We start from the raw sequence: 6,981 nt of genomic DNA on the forward strand, positions 1-6,981 counted from the left end.
TACAGCCACTTTGGAAATTTCCTATAAAAGTCAACATATTTTAATCACACAGTGTGACAGTAAGGTTCTATGGTATTTATCTCAATGAATTAAAACCTATCCACACCAAAGGACTTCATAAGGATATTTAGATCAATCTTACTCATAGCTGTAAAATTTTGATAGAATCCAGGTTGTCTTTCAATAGAAAAATAGCTAAATAAACTTGTACATTTAAATAATGGCATATTATTCAGGACTGAAAGCAATTGAGCCTGAAGCCATGAAGGGACTTGAAGGAAACTTCAATGCATCCTACCAGGTGAAAAAAGCCAATCTACAAATCCTGCATATTGTATAACTTCAACCATGCAATAATCTGGAAAAGTAAAAACCGTATAGACAGTTAGAAATGTTAGATGTTAGTAAGAGTTACTGCTGAGCTGCAGGATGAATAGAATAGACATTTTCTAAGAAAGTAAGACTATTCTGTATACTACAATAACAACACACTGTAACCAGTCATTATACATTTATCTAACTCCATAGAATGTATAACACTGATATAAGTGAACCCTGATATAAACTATGGACTTTGGGTTATGATACGACTTTGTTGGTTCAATGTTTGTAAAACCTATGTCACTTTGGAAGGGATTTGATAATGAGGGAGGCCATGTATGTGTGTGAGCAGGTGGTATATGTACCTTATGGTCAATATTATAAATTCAAATAAAATCTGTGTAAAAAATAAGATAAATTATTGATAAAGCCAGTGAGAACTAGAAGCAAAAATCCTGATTGATAGGTTTTGAAAACTGGATGACTTTATTAGCTGATACATAACTAAAAAGAACATGCCATTTGATGCATACCTTCATCAAACAAGGCTAAAAAGATTAATATAATATGTGAAATCTCATACATCTGAACAAAAATGCAAATGCTGTCAGCTTTCTTTGGAATCACTTTTATCTTCATCATTCTGTTTATACTACTTCCATATTCAGAGAAGGCATTTTTTTAACCCAAAAATCAATGAAAAGTTGTTTGGCCAATTTTTTTCTTTTTTCGTTTTCTTTTTTTCCCATAATTTTATTGAGAAACATAGCAATGAGACAGTTTGAAATCAAATTAGTAGGACAGTTTCAATAATTAACACACCGCACACTGTCTTCCTAGTGTTATTTGTTGTACAAGATGCAGACATGATATCCTATTTACAAACACTATTAGAACAAATCCCTCTATTCATTGAATTAAGAGAATGTAGCTGTATATATATCCTGAACATTTTGAATACACAGATACAAAATGGTCATTCATCTGTATCCACTTTTTTTGTTTAGTTCCGTCGTTTAAATATTATAGGTGTGTGAACTCAGCAAAATATTCCAAAATAGTCCAGTAGTCCATAATAGTATTGGGTCTTCCGCTTCACTGGCAATGTCAGAAGTTGTTGACCTGAGTCCCCTATAGCTCAACACAACAACATGGCTTTACTTCTTATACTTGGTACTTTCTAAGGAACATATTTAATTAGATCTTTGGAGAGCTTCAGGAATCGAATTTTTAATAAATTTTATTAAAAGTATGACTTGGGAAAACAATTTTAATCTTTATTGTTGTCACATTACATACATGATAAAATTACATTACAAGGCATATAACTGAACAATAAAAGTCTTTATACAAAGTATATTTAGATACCTAAATACAATCTGGTTTTGAAAATGAAATCAAATATATATAGTTGTATTCCTAAGTGTGTTGAATCCAAAGCTATACAACAAGACTCCTGAAGGGGCAAATCCAGGTACCAACAAAGACACTTTTCTGAATTCCCATGTTTTACCAAGCATTAAAACCCACCAATCTTTTAGTTCTTTTCTTGTACATTATTCGGTATCCATATTCTCTACATCTGATTGGATCCCTGGATTTTATTTCATTTTCTGTGTGACATTCTCCACAGATATATATATATATATATATATATATATATATATATATCACTGAGTGCTGCTTTGGGGGTTGAACGTCCTGCTGAGTGTCCATTGTTAGTGTCTGATCTGGGCAACACCGAAGAGGTTCCCACTCTGGCTTTTCTAAAAATGAGCCAAATTATATAAAACTTAATACCACAGATATCATTTCCATAGCTTTGCTAATCTAATCATGTTGAATTATAAAGTAAAAAAGCAAGTTTAAATTAAAATGATCATTTGACAGCATATAAATGACCACATTTTTAATATTTTTGTTAATAGTTGAGAAGCTGAACTTAAAATATAGCCCATTGAAACATCTATGTTTCATGATCAATGTATAGCTCAAAAGACATGAAACAATGACATGGAAGTGAGTTAAATAGCCCAGTTAGTTTACACTCTGTCTAAATACACTATCAACTCATCCACATGGCTGACACTGACAAAGTTTCTACAATCTGAGGTACAGGATCTCAGGATAAATCCTGAGGGGATTTCACTGACCTTATCAGACCCAAAAGCTACAACTTTTGTTGCATAAGTCCTGCTTTAACTTGGTCTTAACCATCCAGCAGAAAAGTGTAAAACTGAAGTATAAGAAGTAAAGCCATGTTGTTATGTTGAGCTGTAGGGGACTCAGGTCAACAATTTCTGACATTGCCAGTCAAGCAGAAGACCCAATACTATTATGAACTACTGAACTCTTTTAGAATATTTTGCTGTGTTTACACACCTATAATATTTAAATGATGGAATGTAACAACAAAAAAAAGGTATACAGACGAATGTCCATTTTGTATCTGTGTATTCAAAGTGGTTAGGATAGATATATAGTTGCATTCTCTTAATGAATAGAGGCATTTGTTCTAATGGTATTTGTAAATAGATATCAAGTCCGCATCTTGTACAGGAATTAACCACTAGGAAGAATGTATGCAATGTGTTAATTATTGAAACTATTCTACCAATTTGGTTTGAAACTGTCTCATTGCTATTTGTTTCTCAATAAAATTATAGAAAAAACAAACAAATAAAAAAAGAAAGATAGAGCTGGCAATTAAAAGTCTCCTTATCTATGATGTGCAGGAAAATAAATATCTACCCACAAGCACAAAAGACTTAGCCAATGGACTAAAGTAAAAACATTCTCTAATATCTGACAGGCAGGAAATCTGAACCTGTTAAACAAAACACAGGCCAAATTTCATCTTCATATGTGACTCTTCATGAAGTGAGTTTGCTTATATGATACTCAGACATCAGTTTCTTCATTAAGACTTTCCAAAGTGAAACATTATGGTCTTTGTTATTGTACATACCCTAACAATTTTCCTCTTAGGTTTTATCTTTAAAAAAAGACTGGCTATATCTGCCAAAAGTATGGTTAAAAAATATCTAATGCACATTTGTTCATAATATCCCAAACCTAGAAACAATCTAAATCCATCAATAAAGCAAAGGATTTACATAGGGATGCTACATAGCGATGAAAAAAAATTCATAAATATTCTGTTAAAGAAAAATTGACACAAAGGAATATATATAGTGTTATTCCTTTTGTTGAGAAGGATCCCCAAAGCATTATTTGATCATGGGTGGGGCTTTTCCTCTAGGTGGCTGGATGTAGGGTATGTGCTGCTAGGATTAAGGCTGCCCCACTGTGGGTGTGAGTGCTACCTGCTCAAGGAGTGGGTAATCTGAAATATACAAGGGCCGGAGAGTCACTGTTTATCACCTGTAGCTTGTTGTCTTCTGCCTTCCATGAACTGTCTCTTCTCTGTGATGTACCTCTGCCATGCCACCATGCCTTGGAAGAGCCAGCTACTAACTGAAACCTCTACAAACTGTGAGCTAAATAAACCTTTTCTCCTTTAAAAAAATGGAGATAAAAGATATGAAATGGGAAATTGTGCAGAAAAATACATATGGCAAAGAACATGTTTGTCAATCTATGGTTGTAATTAGAGTTTTTTTAAAAGTAAAATTGAATTCTCAGAGTACATAAAAAAAATAAATACACTATCAGTTATTTGTTCAGTTTTCCTAACAAAATCAAGATGCATTAGAAGCTAGTGAAAACAGAGCTTTCTTTTCTTTATTTATTATTTTTTTCTTCCTTTGGCATTCCTTGTTAAGAATTACAACCAGAAAACTTGAGGATTAATACTGGTCTATTGGTTATAGTTTGAGTCGCACTGGAGAATATCCATTTCTTTAGTTCTTACTAGTGAAAAGTTCAACAGTCTTTGTCATCTTTGCTGGTTAATTTGGGTAAAACATATTGCACTTTGAATTTAACTTTTTCCATAATTTTCTAATAGAGAAAACACTTTTTTCATTGTGATATACTTACATTTTTAGAATATTGCCTCCCTATTTATTGTATATGTTATGCCCATTTTGTCCATTAAAATTATCTTTGTGAAATCCCTCTGAATTTAGGAATATGATGTACAGTAACAGGGCTGATATCATAACTATTTCTCATTCTCTCTTCATGCTTTTGGATTTTCTGTCTAAAAAATAAATTGTTCTATTTTCATTTATTTAAATATTATTGATGAAGGTTTACACACTTTACTGTTCTGAGGAAGTTAATTTCCTAGGGGTGCTGTAAAAAATGGAGTATAAAACAAAGGATTAAGAACAACACAGCTTATTTTCTCATAGTTCTACAAGTCAGAATTCTGAAGTAAAGATGCCCATGGTGCCATACTCTGTTTCAGTGTTCTGCGGGATGATGCAACTTTGATTCTTCTGCTTTCTACTAATTGTTTGCCTGCAAAATCTGGTGTTTTCTAGCTTGTGGATAATCACTTTAATCTTCTGTGTCTCTGGCTCTCTGAGTCTCCTTTTTCCTTTCCTTGTGGAACTAGAGAATGAAGCTAGATGTACTGAGCTGTATCTTCTGCTTTCTTTCTTTCTTTCTTTCTTTCTTTTTTTTTTTTTTTTTCCTTTTGAGACACGATTTTACTAAGTCACTGTTGTTGAGCCAGTACTTAAATCTTCTTTTTTAAGGATATCAGGTAAAGGATATTTAGGGCTGACTACAATCAATTAAGATTGAATTAATCCCATCTGTAAAGTTCCCATTTGAGGATTGAGAAGCTATGAGTTAGGGGAGGGATACTGTAACACAAAATCACCAATATCTATAGCATTCAGTGAGCTTATGCCTCCCTTATTTCCAAAGGTGTTTTCCTCTTTTCATTAAGTATTCAAAGGCCTAATCTACTTGATGTTTATTTTAAAAAATGTTAGTTACCTTTTGTGTTGTTGAGGCAAAGGTACTTGACACTGAAAGGATGAGGAAAGGTTTATTTTAGCTCACAGTTTGTAGAGGTTTTAGCTCACAGTCAGCTGGCTCCAAGGCAGGGTGGCATGGCAGAGGGGCATCAGAGAGGGGAAACAGTTCATGACATCAGGGCAGCCAGCCAGCCGCCAGCAGCCAGCAGTGGAGCAGCAAGCAGCAGGTAATAAGCAACAATCAACAAATGGCTACAGAAACCCTTTTTCTGTCCCTTATATCCTATCCGCTCATACCCAAGGAGGTCCTTCCCATTATGCAAACCCAGAACTGTACCAAACCAATCAGAGGACTAATTTAGTAATCACACACTTAATCCCAACATCACATACTCTAGAGTCAGTTACCTCTGATAACCCTCACCTAGGATCACATGAGGCCTTTGGTGGGGGGTGTTGGCTCCAGACACAAGCCATACAGACATTTTCTTACTTATTGTGTTTTGTTTCTTTTAGTCAGTGAACATCTGCCTTAGGAGGTAGGATCTTTACAGATATCTGGTAAAGTCTATCTATGTACAATACCACACGTGAGACAAAATAAATCAATAATCCAAAAGAAAGCTTGGCATTCACCAAAAAAGACATGAATAAAATGTAGTCCATGATTTGAAATGGTCATTCTTCTTTTGTCTTTTTCTGCTGTACTGTTGTCATATAATTGTGTCCCTTACTCCTTCAGCTTTTAAGATTCATCATGCCACTAATATGAACATAAAACATTTCAGCCATCTGTATTTCTAGGGTTCTTTATATACATTGCTTCTCAACTCTTTCTATGAACTCCAAAACTCAATTCTGGGCTTTTACTACTTGCAGCTGCTGTCCTATTTTGAAACAGATTGACCCCAAACACAGGGTACAGGTGGGGAGAGCAGGACAGAGCTGTGACACATATTCAAATCTAAAACCTTAAATTTTTTTGAAACATTCTGTTTTAAGTGAGCTTGACTACTGTAACAAAAACAGCATGACTTTGGCATAAAAACAAGCATATCAACCAAAAGAACAGGAGAGATCATAAATAAACCCACACATTTAAATTCAAATGATTTTTAGCAAATGTATTAAGAACGTGCCATGGACAAATTGTCTCTTCAATAACTACTTTTAATAAAATTGGCTATGCTCATGCAGAAGAGGGAAATTAGATTTTTATCACACATTGCACACAAAAATCAACTCAAAACAATTAACTACTTACATATAAGACCTAAAGTTATAGAGCCATCCAAGGAAAATGTAGGGAAAAGCTCTATAACATTTGCCAGGGTAATGATTTTCTATATGAACTCCAAATGCAGGCCAGAAAAGCAAAACCGGACAAATGAAATCTCACCAAATCAAAAGCTCACATATGCAACACTAAAAACATGCTTGAAACACATATCATTTAGGTCTTCTAAATGCTTACTACTGCTAATGTTGTATCAATTATTACTATACTCTCTTTAAAGTAAATGTTTAAAAAAAAAAAAAAGGTGGACCCAGCCCAGGCCCAGGCGCAGTGAGAGTGTGTGGGAGCTTCTTCACTCCTCTGCACCTTTGGAGCCCTCCAGACATAGCCCAGGCCCATTTGTGAGTGAGTCTTTCAGTCCTGCTCTCTGACGCCTCCACATCAAGTCCAGGCCTGACATACAGGCCTGGGGTAAAACTCGGCAGCTGAAGTCCCTGCAGAGAGACTAGGGGCCAAAATCACCCAGCT

The 6,981-nt window shown here is 34.6% G+C and overlaps 1 pseudogene; it reads right to left on the minus strand.

The window, feature by feature from the left end:
* Positions 1–1,830: 1,830 nt before the first annotated feature.
* On the minus strand, positions 1,831–2,050 carry LOC101559921 (annotated as a pseudogene).
* Between the last annotated feature and the right edge of the window lie 4,931 nt (positions 2,051–6,981).

The sequence above is a fragment of the Octodon degus genome, unplaced genomic scaffold (assembly GCF_000260255.1).
Source record: "Octodon degus isolate 3935 unplaced genomic scaffold, OctDeg1.0 scaffold00241, whole genome shotgun sequence".
NCBI lineage: Eukaryota > Metazoa > Chordata > Mammalia > Rodentia > Octodontidae > Octodon > Octodon degus.